At 48.4% G+C, this 14,315-nt stretch overlaps 1 protein-coding gene across 1 annotated transcript in view; it reads right to left on the bottom strand.

Annotated features, from left to right (window-relative positions):
* The window catches only part of NRXN2 (neurexin 2), a 419,710-nt gene that overhangs the window by 228,925 nt on the left and 176,470 nt on the right, over window positions 1-14,315 (bottom strand). The window lies entirely within an intron of this gene.

The raw sequence follows: 14,315 nt of genomic DNA, 5'->3' as shown, positions 1-14,315 counted from the left end.
AGTGTTAACCAACTGGGGAACTGGCAGGGGGAAGTGGGGGGGGGTAGGGAGGGGCTGCTGACCCATTTTTATGTCTGGTTGTCTTTTTGGAGAAATGCCAGATTTTTGCAGGAAGAGGGATGGAGGGAGAATGGTGGACGGAGGGTAGAGGGGAAGAGACTCTGCACAAGATTTGATGGTCCATTGGGGGGCAGTCTTGGGGTTCATTTCTTTGCCCCTGGTGGCAGCTTAAATGCTGCCTCTTTTTAGTCTGGCTTTTGGACCTCCCAAGCAGGCTCCCATTCCAGTTGGCCTCAGTAATTTGCCCCCCAGCTGCCACAACTCAACTGCCAGAGTATGTCACAGGCAGTGTTCCCTCTAAGCTGAGTTACTGTGAGGCAGCTCACAGTTTTTAAGCTTCTGGCTCACACATTTTTGTCTTAGCTCAGGAAGAATGGCTCCAGAGCAAACTAATTTATGCAGTAGCCAAATCACTCGCTCACAACTTTAATGCCAGTAGCTCACAAAGTAGATTTTTTGCTCACAAGACTCCACAACTTAGAGGGAGCATTGGTCATAGGGGCCTGTCCAAACCCGACTATGTCCTCTTTAGCAAGTTTTCAGACTCTTTGCAAAGAGAGAGGAAAAAGAGATTCAATTTGTGCGTGTGTGTGTGTGTGTGTGTGTGTGAGGAGTTGTGAGGGAAAGGGAAATGATGATTTAAACCCATTTTAGAGGTAGTTTCACTGACGTGGCTTCCCTCAAAGATTTATAGTTTTGAGTGTCGCTGAAAATTGTCATAGATTTCTAGATTGGGGTCCCCGACTTTTTTGAACCTGTGACATAGGACGATGGGCACAACCACAAAATGGCTGCCGCCCGAGGTGAAGTCAACCACAAAGTATCAGGGAGTGAGGTCATGCATAACTCTACCAGTAACTCTTCAACATCTCAGGCAGAAGCTCTACACAACAGAACACTTTTTAAAAAGAACATATTGTGTAATATATTTTCTTACTTACATACAGGTTATCTTCAGTCACACTGTGAAGATCCTTGTGCTGTGGTGGCAGATGCTGCCAAAGACAAGTTTTGTTTTGATTTTGGAATCTGCACACGCAATTAGATAACCAATGGCCAATCAGAAGCCCTGAGGGACAAAAGCCCCAGCTGGCTCCACCCACTTTCTAAAAACACTTGGCGGGTCCCTGGGGAAAGGTGCCACAGGCATCACGGCACCCAGTGGGTGCCACATTGGGGACGCCTACTCTAGATCTTTCTCAGCCCCCAGAATCCTTTGCTTGGAGGATCTGTGATATTTAAGTAGGCCTCCAAGTTGTTTAAGCGTGTTGAGTAGGTGACTCCCCTGAAAAAATAGCACTCCCTTCTTTCTATAACCACTCTTCTAATGACCTCACAAGCCTCTCCCATCTCGAAACGCAGAAGCATTGTCTTCTCCATGCTTAGTTTATAGTCCACTCTTCACACCTGTCCCTAAGAACCACCCTAAAATACGTTTGGCATCTTCTGCCAACTTCAATTGGCATTCTGGAAGTGACGATGTCAGCCTGGCACTGTCCAAGTAGTGGGGCGGGGGTGGGGGGATTCATCCTCAACACACAGCCCTGGTATTCTACAGCCATGCCTGGGATGGGTCATCCGATTCCCCCAAATATTTGATATGGGGAAGTGAAGGGTGTGAAAAGATTCCTAGAGCAAGTCAGGGGAGTTATACGAGAGGTTTGAAAATCTATAAAAAAAGGTAGAGACAGAGTGTAGATGGGAAGGTGTGTGTCTCTTTTTCTCATATCATCAGAACTTCCTGGCATTAGATTAAGGACAGGGAAAAAGAAAGCATTTCTCCACATAATGCATAATTTTAGATATCACAGCCACAAAATGTGGCAATAGCAATGAAGGATTGTTGTTCAGTTCTTGGAGTGCCTGCTTGGCATGCGGGAGGTCTCGGGTTCAATCTCTGTCATTTCTGACTCACCCAGGTAGCAAGTCTGAGGGAAGACTTCCTGCTCTCTCTGCCTGTCACCTCGGAGAGCCGCTACCAATTGAAGTGGACGATATTGTTCTGGATAAGCTCAGTACAAAGTGGGTTCATATGCTTTAAAAAGGGAGTGGACAGATTCATGGCACCGTAGGAGGCATGATGGGTTTAAAAGTGTAGTATAAACAGGACTGCTACTTGAGCGGTAGTTTCCAGTCTTGCGTTCATCCACCATATACGTGCCTTGGTCTTCTGCCCTGACCCCTCATACCCGATTCCCACTTTCTCGGGGGAAAAACTGTAGCATAGCCTCAGACACTCCCCTCCCCACCTGTTAACCCTGTTGATTTACAGACCACTGGATTCATTACAAAAAAGTAATTTGCTACTGTTTTTTTTCTCCTCATTGGAAGAGTGACCTTCACCAGGCTTCCTAACATGACATTTTTGTGCACCTTCCAAGGGATTTGTGAACTCTGAATAGTGTCGTGGGCAGAGTCAGATGACTGTACTTGTCTCTATTAGAGCTCAGTAGCACCTTGAAGACCAACAATTTTCCAGGATATAAGCTTTCAAGAACCAAAGCCTCCTTCATCGGATAACTTGCCTCTATAGACATTTGTCTTGGTGTAGCTTGAAAATGTGCCAACCTGGCCTGCTTCTACCCCAATAAACTTCCTCTTTTTGCCTGAGAACCTGCAAAATATAGGACAGAGAGCTACCCTAGTTCAGAAACATCTGTTACTCAGCAAAACAACTCTGTGATTTGAAAGTCTGCAGCCTGCAACAGAGGAATTATTTCACTTGACCCAAGATCCATGGAAACTTACATTTTGAAGAGATCCCATACAGGATGAGCAGGTTTTTGCAAGGTGTGGACATTTGTGCCCATTTTACTGGCGTATGTAACATTATTTATTTGATTTGATTTATATCCTGCCCTTCCCTGTGAGCGGGCTCAGAATGCAAAACTGGAGCCTTCTTTGTGGGGAGTGTAAATTGCCCTGTGGATCTTGAAAGCAGGGCTGCCAATAGTGACTAGGCAGCCAAAATCACCAGGGTCCTGTCCCTCTGGGCCTATAGCACTGGATAAGTAATGTGGAGCAGAGGTCTATCAGCCCCAACGTATAGATGGAACACTCTGTCTTGGGCAGTGATGCTCTGTATTCTTGGTACTTGGGGGGCATCAGTGGGAGGGCTTCTGGAGTTCTGGCCCTGCTGGTGGACCTCCTGATGGCACCTGGGTTTTGGCCACTGTGTGACTCAGAGTGTTGGACTGGATAGGCCATTGGCCTGATCCAACATGGCTTCTCTTATGTTCTTATGACTTGTTTTAATACGATGTCTGGGTTAAGTCAGGATGGTATGAAAGGGCCTAGAGAGAATCTTAGCCTGGGAATGCATGATGGCTCCTGGCACCCCTGTTCAAAAGGTTCCTTGGGAGGATACTGCCAATATTTTCCTTTGGGAAGGGATTTCACATGTGGTCAACGACAGTTCCTCCTCCCATTACTATTAAATGCCACGGGTGGGGGGGGGAAGATAGCTCTGTTAAGAATGTCTACAGAAGAGTGACAGACTTGCAAAAAGTGACAAGCTGGGACTCACCGGCAGAACTCAGAAGGGGAATCCAAGGCAACCTAACATCTGGTTCAATCTGTTCAGGCTTAATTTATAACACAGTGCCAAAGTCTCCAACAACATCGAACCGCTTGTCTCAACATGCGTGCCGGCTGGGCAGATATGAGAGCACAAATGCCAGGGAGGTCTTGAGCTACCGAGTGGATTGAACGATGAACGAGATTTGTTCTATACTGTGTACCCTGATGGGTCAAAAATGCCATTACTTTGGAGGTTCGTGCAGACACGCTACCTGGAGGAAGACCCAGGGAACGGTCTGAAGGGAAACAATACATCCATGGTATTCCAGGGCAGGTTGGTCCATTAATACTACTACCAGTCAGGCAAGCCAAATATTCTGGCCAGGGGTGATGACAATAGGTATAGGCTCACCTGCTACCCCCCTTCCTCCAGTGCTATTGGCTGTGTATGAGCTGAGAAGCAGGGGCCACTCCACTCGGACTCAGCCAGTTGTGGCACGGGAGACAGGGACAGGCCAGCTTCCACTCATTGCCGCAGCCCCCACCTGGTGCTTATCCAAGTGGCCCTTTGAGATGTTGCCGGCATCGCTGGGGCTTGACATGGCTTGCTCCAGCCAGACCGTGGCTCAGAGGGAAGTTCCCCTGCTGTGTGCAAGGAGTTTGTCCCTGCTGGTGCTAAAACAGGTTTTGCTGCAAACTGCCCGAATGGGAGACCGACAGTCCGGGAGCCAGAAGAAAACCGTGCGGTGCCAAATTCCCAGTCGGGCTTACTCACAAGTCCCTTCCCTTCTCCCACAGGTCACCTGAAAAGCACTCAGTGGCAGTGAAATAACTCACCCCGGTTGTTTGTTATGCGGCAATTGGTGCCTTTTTATTTATAGCAACCTGACTGGCTCTCTCCGTTTGGCTGCAAACCACAAGCCATTTAGGAGGAAAGAGCTTTCCTGAAATTCCACGGAAATGCTCTGCAACATTAATGGTTTTGTGGGTTGCAGCCTCTGAGGTTTTGGTTTCAGCTTGTTCTGTGTCCGGCCACTTTCCTGCGCTTTGTTATTCTCTGCTTGGTTTTTGGAGAACTGAAAACATTATTGGGAGGATTCCCAAGTGACTCTGCTCCCCCCCGCCCCCCCCACCAATGCACTTGCCTTAAGGGCCCTCTAAGCCTTAATGAAGCCTCAGAAGGGCCTCTGAAAGCTATCCCATATGGGGAAATGAGCAGGCTGGTTATTCCAAGGAAAGGAGCTTTGCCTTGCCTTGCGGGATCAGACCTGTCTTAGCCACTGCATCTGATAAGGGCTGAAAGCAGCACCTTCGGGTAAGAATGAGAATGTAACAGCGGCTATGCATGCTGGATCTGAGCATGGGTTCTTCTACTCCAGCATCCTGCTTCATAACAGTAGCCAATGAGGTGCCTCTACAAGGCCAACAAGCCGAACACAGAGACTGTTGCTGCTCCTCAACACAGCTGTTCAGCGGGTTATTTCCTCTGAACATGGAGGTTCTATTCCAGGGATTTTCCCAACATGGTGTTTGAGGATACCACGGCACTCGTCAATACCTTTCCTAGTGCCCGCTCAGTGTTTTGAGAAAGTGGGTGGGGCCAGGTGGGGCTTTTGTCCAGCAAGACTTCTGATTGGTTGTGCAGCACAAGGATCTTCACTCTGTGACTGAAGGTAAGTGTGGCAGCCGTTTTGTGGCTGACTCCACCTCCTGCAACAGCCATTTTGCGGCTGCGCCCACCATGCTATGTCAGAATTCCAAAAGTGCTCACAGGCTCAAAAAGCTTGGGGACCCCTGTTCTATTCCATCACTGTGGCTAGCTAACAGCCATCGGCAGACCTGCCTAATCCCTTTTTAAAGTCACCTCAATCAGTGGCCATCACCATGTCCAGTTAACAGTGAATCCCACAAGCCGATCACACTTTGAGTGAAGAAGCACTGGCAAAGAGCTGATGGGGGAACAGAACTTACGTTGATATACGGCTAGCACTGCCCACCTCTGGGCTTGCGTCTGTACTTCCACAATTCCTGTTCCACCGATACATTTGTAAACAAACGTATCATGACGCCTCCAGTACTCTCTCGCCTCTCCTAAAATGGAAAGGCTTCCTTCTATTTGCCACGACTCGTGAAAGGGGAAGAAGGAAACTTCATCCGGTCTGATTTAAAATACTCACGAAGGATGCAAATTCTCTTCATTTAATTCCCCTGATGGAGTACAAGGGAAAGATACTGCCTCTTTTCCTCTTCTTGCAGAATTTTTACTGCTGATTCATCTGTAATGTTCCTTCATTTGCAATTACTACATTAATGGTACAATCCTAACCAGAATTATCCCCACTCGCCCTTTCTAAGCCCATTGACTTCAATGGATTTAAAAGGGTGTAACTCTTAACAGTTCAAAAGCAAGAAATTGCAAGTAGATAAATAGGTACGGCTTCGGTGGGAAGCTAACAACGTTCCGTGCGCCTCGGCGTTTAGTCATGCCGGCCACATGACCACGGAAACGTCTTCGGACAGCGCTGGCTCTTCAGCTTGGAAGCAGAAGATGACCACCGCCCCCTAGAGTTAGATTTGACTGGCTTTCAAGCAAGGGAAACCTTTACTGACTCTGCTGAAGATTGTTTCAGGTGGGTAGCCATGTCAGGCTGCATTAGGAAAGCAATATCTGAGTCCAGGGGTGCCTTAAAGACCAACAAGATTTTACTTTTGAAAGCTTATTCCCTGTTTATCTTGTTGGTCTTTAAGGCTCCCCTGGACTCAAATCTTGCTCTGCTGAAGATAGTACTGGAAATTGGGTGACATAGCTTGAACAGTCAACGCCAACAGGGTTGACAAAGGAAATGGTGAAATTGTATTTGCAGGTCACCCCACCTAAAAACCCAGCCGATCATTGCTACACCCCACAACCAATATGTAACACAAAGATCATTTGGGTTTATCCAGGGGTCATTTCGTAGAAAAAGAGAGGCATAACTCATTAGCATAACTCATTTGCATATGCCACACCCCCTGACATCACCGGAAGTGTGTCAGAAGGCAACACCCGCCGCTCAGGCTCCACTGGACTGTTTTGAATTGCTAGCTATTGGGGGGGGGGGGACGTGCAGATCTGTCCTCGCAGAGGAGGGAGAGCTTGTACCTGAATAAAACTTGGTCTTAAAGGTGCCACTGGACTGTTTTAGACCGCGGGGCCAGGGGGAACTCTGCAACTTACCGGGCTGCTTCTTGCTCTGACTGAGGGCTGCCGGGAGCAGGGGGTGGGGCTTGTTGCATGTGCCCGCCCCCTGGGCTCTTTACTGCCGGAGCTCCGCTCCTGTGCGCCCCTGCAGGAAATGACCCCTGGGTTTCTCAGTGGCTACTTGCCATGGTGACTAATTGGAACTGGAACCGGAACCAGGAACTTCCGCATCTAGCAGCAATAAGCCTCTACCAGTTCTAGAAAGTATAATCAGAGGGAGGCCTTGGCCTCTGTGCCCTCACCGTTGGCCCTCCAGAGCAACTGGGTGGTCCAAGATGCTGGACAAGATAAGACCCCTGACCTGATCCAGGAGGATCAGGAAAACGAAATCTGCAGCAGCAGGGTTCAGTAGTACCACAGCCATTGGCCGAGTACTCTGTGATGCACAAGGAAAGGCAGGAGGGATTGACTGGGATGGAAGTCAGTTGGAGGGAAGGAGGGGAGCCAGGTGTTTATCCTGCGCAGTCAATGATTACAACAGCTCCACCGTGCAGAATAAAGCCCCCCAGGCAACTACTCATTCCTCCATGCTACCATGGCGTCTAGACTAAGCGGTCTCTTAAGAATCAAGGGAAAGTAATGACAGCTTAAGAACAAATAAACAAAATAAACAAAATACACGAACAACCTGCTGAAAGCAGAGAGGCACATTAGAAGGGAGGCTGGTTGACCCTAATAATGCCTCTAAGCACTGCAGTGGGCAGACTCAGCCTGCCATGAACAGCGCTGCAGCGGCACAAGTTGATTAAGAGCCCTTCCATGTCTTAGAAAGAGTCACATGGTACAACCCTCCTGGGACTGTACCACTTCAGAATGCAAGTGAGAGATGGGGGGGGGCAGAGAGGAGTGTTTCCTCTTGTTAAGGATTCTGCCACACACAGAAAACTAGACCTTCTCCTGACCCTCCAAGTCCTGTGCCCAGGGAAGCTCTGCTGTTTCTTGTGGCGGCATGAACAGGTCTCCCTTGCATCCTGATCCAAGGCACATGGGGTGGAGAACATGGACAGAGAGAACTTTTCCTCCCTCTCATTCAGGGGCACCAACGAGGCTGATGGGCAACCGATTCAGGATGAACCAAAGGGAGTACTTGGTAATTAAACTATAGAATTCATTGCCAGGGGACGTAGCACGGATGGCTTTAAAAGGAGGTTAGGCAGATTCAGGGAGGAGAGTAGGGTTGCCAACTCCTGCTTGGGAACTACCTGGAGATTCTGGGGGTGGAGCCTGGGGAGGGCAGGATTTGGGGAAGGGGAGGGACCTCAGCAGGGTATAATGCCATACAGTCCGCTCTCCAAAGCAGCCATTTTCTCCAGGGCTACCAATTTTTGTCATCTGGAGATCAATGGTAATCCTGGGAGATCTTCAGGCCCCACCTGGAGGTTGGTAACCATAGAGGACAGGTCCCTCAATGGCTTCTGGTCACAGTGACTGAATACCAGTGCTAAGAGGCAATATCAAGGGAAGGCCTTGGCCTCTATACCCTTTTTGTTGGCCCTCTAGAATAACTGTTTGGCCACGGAGTTAAACAGGATGCTGGACTAACTGGACCGCTAGTCTGATCCAGAAGGGCTCTCCTTACGTTCTTGCGCCAGTGAATTGCTTCCAGGTCATTTCGTGCCTGCCCTTTGCTATCCAGGAAAGTGGAGCTGTGCCTGCCCTCAACCCGGGAGCCCTTCAGAGTACAGGAGAAGAATCAGCATGAGAACGTCATCTTCGTACGGAATGTGACCAGCTCATTTCAATTCCTCGGCTCTTAAACTATCCGACACTTCAAGCCAATTACAGCAAATCAAAGGAGCATTATTCAAAGAAGGGACGGCTACACAGAACAAGGAAGGAGTCATTCAAGTTGCATTCTCATAATGACAGCTACTGTGCCCGTTAGATGGGGCACTCCTCTAGAGGTTCAAAGCGCTTTATGGGCATGTGCGGACCCTTTTGCCCTAGGCGGGTGGGTGGGTTCTTCTCAGTTGTGGAGCACCTGCCTCCTGTGCAGAAGATCCCAGATCGAATCTCTGTTATCTTCAGCTGAAGGGTCTCAGATAGGAGATCCCAGGAGAAGCCCCTCTCTGTCTGCAGCCTTGGGGAGCCTGCTGCTAGTAAGTGCACCACCCACATCTGGAACATGGCCTTCCCCCCAACTAAGAATATTTTTAAAAACAAGCTTTTAAGCCCCAATTTTAAACTTGACCCTCATTGTCCATAAAAACATACCTGTTTAGGCATCTTTTTAAAAACTGGGCTGCCATGTGTGCAGTTCAGAGAACAACACTAGAACATTGGCAAAACATCTCCCTGGGCTACAGATCTCTGACATGCCAATGTTAAACGTGTTATTGCCTTTCTCTCCCGAAAGATACATGACACATCAGATTCCATGCATTAGTATCAGGATTCTTTGATCTGTTTATAAGCATGACGGTGAGCTACTAGCCTCTGAAGAAGATTTTTGAAACAGAAACTTTATGCCAGCATTTCTGTCAGGCTATATATAACTATATTATACTTCAAGTTTTGGAAAATGGTCAAGGACTGACTAAAGGAGCCGCATGCATTATTTGGAATCCAACAGCAGACTACATACAACTGTATTAGACTGCAAGTTTTGAAAGTTGGCAAGGACTTTTTAAAGGAGCCATATGCATTATTTGGAATCCAACAGGTTGAGCACGATTACATTATACTGCAAGCTGTGAAATTTGGCTAGGATTACTTAAAGAAGTTGCATGCATGATTTGGAACCCAATATGCATGTTATTATTTACAGAAAGTCTAGAGACTTTAGTCTGGGGATTGTTCTTTTCATAAAATATAAACAACTTGGCAAGAACTTTTTATACGATGGAAACATTTTATTTATTTATTTGTTGTATTTATAACCCGCCCTCCCCGCAAGCGGGCTCAGGGTGGCTCACATTGCCTGGCACAGTGTGCCAAGGTTCATATACAGTCAAAACATTTAAAACTTAAAACATTTAACATTGTTAAAACATTTAAACAGTCAATGATTTCGGATTAAAGTGCACTCAGTGATTATTAACCAAGATGGCGTAACATGTCATGCAGGTTCAGGCAATTACAGGCTCCTAGGTGGTTTGGCTTGATCTCACTGCAGCCAGCCTCCACCACAGATATTAATAGTGCTCATTGATGGTAATGTGGGCGGCTCCTAATTGAAGGCCTGGTGGAAGAGCTCCGTCTTGCAGGCCCTGCGGAACTGCACAAGATCCCGCAGGGCCCTGATCTCCTCCGGGAGCTCGTTCCACCAGTAAAGAGCCGCCACTGAGAAGGCCCTGGCTCTAGTAGCTCTAGTAGCCACGAGCCTGGCCCCCCTGGGGCCTGGAATAACCAGTCGGTGTTGTGCCCCCGACCGTAGTGCTCTCTGGGGTATATACAGGGAAATGCGGTCCCTCAGGTATGTTGGACCCTGGCCATATAGGGCTTTAAAGGTACGTACCAGTACCTTGAAGCGAATTCGGTATGCTATTGGCAGCCAGTGCAACACCTTCAGCACCAGTCAGATGTGCTACCATCTAGGGAGACACATCAGTAGCCTGGCCGTGGCATTCTGCACTAGCTGCACCCTCCGGATTTGCGCCAAGGGCAGTCCCATGTAGAGAGCATTACAATAGTCTAGCCTCGAGGTGACCATGACGTGGATCACTGTAGCCAGGTCGTCGCGATCGAGGAAGGGAGCCAACTGCCGAACCAGCCGCAGGTGGTAGAAGGCCAACTTAGCAGTGGCTGCTACCTGGGCCTCCATTGCCAGGGAGGGTTTCCAGGAGCACTCCCAAACTCCTAGCCACCGGCGCAGGCACCAATGGCGCCCCATCGAAGGCGGGGAGCGGGAGCCCCAACCCCGAACTGCCCCGACTCAGGCACAGGACCTCCGTCTTCGCCGGGTTTAGCTTCAGCCGACTCACCCTGAGCCAACCAGCCATGGCGTGCAATGCCCGGTCCAGATCTTCCGGTCTGGAGTCTGACTGACCGCCCAATATCAGATAGAGCTGGGTGTCATCAGCGTACTGGTGACATCCCAGCCCAAACCTCCGGGCAATCTGGGCAAGGGGGACATTTGTGTTGTACGTATTATGTTGAATGTATGGAGTACTGATTTTTGCACTATGTTGTATTTATAGGTTATTTATATTATTATATTATTAAATTTAGTTATCTGTGGGTTTTTAGTTATTCGCATGGACTTTCTTACATCTTAAACATGTAGCAGCTGCAGGCCTCATGAACACATGAAGCTGCCTTATACTGAATCAGAGTCTTGGTCCATCAAAGTCAAGTCTTGTCTATTCAAACTGACAGTGGCTCTCCTGGGTCTCAGGTGGAGGTCTTTCACATCATGTACTGCTTGGTCCTTCTAACTGGTGATGCCAGGGATTGAACCTGGGACCTTCTGCTTGCCAAGCAAATACTATGCTACTAAGCTACAGCCCCTCTCTATGAGGTCCCCATTTAAACGTGATGACAAGTGTATGCAACATCACACAGATAGGTTTCTGCCCACCAGCACCACCTTTAAACTGAGCTTTGGCTTGTGACATGACAGTGATTGCTTTTAGGACAGGAAATGTTTTGGGAAAGCAGGGGCCATTCAGACACTCTCCCCTAAAACAGCAGCAATTAGTCCAGAGTCCACTCACGTGATCTCTCCAGTTCCGTCCATCCAAGATCCCAGATGACTTGGGGTGAATTTTTTTCAAGATCTCTATCACCTCCCAATGGCTATCCTGGCTGTGAGAATGGTAGAATGCTTAAAGGGGAGTAAGGAATCACTTGCTTGGACCGGGATAGCCCAGGCTAGCCCGATCTTGTCGAATCTCGGAAGCTAAACAGAGTTGGCCTTGGTTAGTATTTGAATGGGAGACCTCCAAGGAATACCAGGGTAACTATGCAGAGGCAGGCAATGGCAAACCACCTCTGAATGTGTCTTGCCTTGAAAACCCTATGCGGTTGCCATAAGTCAGCTGTGACTTGACAGTAACAACAACAACAAAAGGTGGGGGAATCGCTTAAGGATACTATTATTTATTTAACAAAGCATTCATTATAAGTAGGTGAAAGCTTTTGAACATAAAAATGCCTTTCCTTATTCACCTTAGATGCTTCTGATGCTAACGATTCACAGACATTGAAACATAAAGAGGCTCCTGGGCTTGGCAACAGGATTATATATAGAGGTGTCTGTTGACTATAAGGAATCCCCCCCCCTTGGAGCCCAGTCTGGAAATTAGGTAACCCCACCTGGCAAGAAAGAAAGCCAGCTACCTGTCTGGAAGTACTAAGATCATACTGAGCCTGAAGGACCAATAGCCCCACTGGGTAAGCAGCAGCTTTCTGCACCCTGCAGCTGTGCAAAGATTTGTGGGAGACTCACTGCTACTGCATGTCCTTTGCCTTGGGGCCCCACTACATGGTTCCGGACCTGGATAGCCCACGCTAGCCTGATCTTGCCAGGCCTCGGAAGCTGAGGAGGGTTGACTCTGGCTAGTATTTGGATGGGAAATGTGGAGGCAGGCAATGGCAAACCACCTCTGAACGTCTCTCGCCTTGAAAACCCTACAGGTAGGGTTGAGCACGATTACAGGTAGGGTTGCCAGGTGCATTCCTCCTGGCAACGGGGGATTTGGGGGGCATTCTAGGGGTGGGCAGAGACATCGGCAACATTGTGTCAGAGCGACGCTCTAATTTGGGGGCAAAACTCTATGGTAGAAATGGTTACAAACTACCAAGTTTTGCCCAAAAAGTAGATTGTTGTCCCCAACATCACCAATACATGATGTCACTTCTGGAAGTGATGTCAGCGCATCACTGATGTCCAGCGAGGATGTCTATTTGGGGGTGGGGTTCACCCCACTGGCAGGCTGGAGCCTGCAAAAGTGGGGGATCCCCCGCCCCCACCAGGGCACTGGAAAACCTACCCAGTTTCACCGTATCTGAAAAATTATGCATGTACACGAAAGCTTATACCTTGAATAAAACTTTGTTGTCTTAAAGATGCCACTGGACTCAGACTTTGTTCTGCTGCTTCAGACCAACACGGCTGCCCCACCTGTATCTATCTTCACGAAGCTGTGACACATCCCAACCCAATCCATGTATACATGTATGCCTGCCTGCCAAATTCCTACTCCACTCCATGCATCTAATGAAGTGCGGTCTAAAGTACGGCAGTTATTGCAGCAATGAAACTGACCACTTTTTAAGGCATCTCTTTATTGTTCATTCATGTTCTAATATGACAAAAGAGAGCCCCCCTTCTGACACATATTCATTTGAAAAGGGATCAGTCTGGAAGCTACCGGCAGAAGAGGAAAGAAGCAAGAAGGACTGGGGAAAGCTGGATTCATAGCTATAGCAGAAACCCGAACAGGAAGCTGTTAGAGAGAGCTCAGTTAGCAGGCCACCTAAGAGTTTGGGGGGGGGGGGGGGTTTAAGACAAGAGTTAACACCTTTAACTACTTGAGCCAATACTCTTCCTGGCCAGGCATTTATGGGTTGACCACTTAACAAAGGCCGGCCTCTAAATGAAACCAAGGAGACAGCCTGGGGTGGCGTTAATGGCTTTGGAGGAGGCATAAATGGATGCAAAAGGGGCCCTGCAGTGCAGAAAGGCCAGAGGAGGGTGTCACTTGAGTATCCCTCTTTTGCACAGCCCTTGCTCTCTTTTAAATTAAGCTGGGTCACTTTGCACTGACTGCTTACTCTCCAATTAAAATGAAACACCACAGGCTCACAAAAGGACAAGGCTTAAATGTTACTTGGTGGCTTACAGAAGCTTCAAACTTGGAAGTGACCATGTGCTGGGTTCAAACATTGTGGGCAGCACATCATTCCCCCCCCCATGTCCCTGTCTGTGAGCTTCCTTAGAAGCACCTGGCTGGTCACTGCTGGACCTGGTGGGTCTTGCTCTAGGGCAACAGCCCAGTGCAGATTTTTTATAAAAAGTGTTTGTAAGAGAGCATTCCATCTAATCAGCTTTACATTTGTTAGGTCAGGAAATTCTTGACATGTAAATGGTTTTGTTGTTGTTGTTGTTATAGATGACATTTCCTACTTATGTAATTCATGGACACCTTTAGGGATGGTAACTGCTGTTTTGGGAAAAGAGAACAAAATGGTTTGATTCCAATGCAATCTGGGCATGGATAAAAGTCATGATACCCATTGCGCCTCCTCAGCCATAATGGCTTCAGTGAAGGAAGATCCCATTCTTTAACGTTGGGCAAGGAAAGGGAATGGATCACATGGCACAGGCACGCATTATGGCACACCTGCCTCGGGGCCAATGCAGAAAGCTATGCTGAGAATGGGTGTGGCACAGTGGCAAAGGCCCAGCTCGGACATCATGGCCCAGCCAGTGGGGAGGGGTACGTCCTTTCCCCCTCACTCATACCAGGTCCCTCTCTCACTTCCCTGGCTCATGGGAACCACGGGCTGTCGTAGGGAGGCCAGCCTCTAGGTGGGACCTGGGGATCCCCTG

The sequence above is a fragment of the Gekko japonicus genome, unplaced genomic scaffold (assembly GCF_001447785.1).
Source record: "Gekko japonicus isolate JY-2015 unplaced genomic scaffold, Gekko_japonicus_V1.1 scaffold313, whole genome shotgun sequence".
In the NCBI taxonomy this organism is placed as follows: Eukaryota; Metazoa; Chordata; class Lepidosauria; order Squamata; family Gekkonidae; genus Gekko; species Gekko japonicus.
Note: the sequence above shows the minus strand (reverse complement) of the source record. Positions and strands in the feature narration are given on the sequence as shown.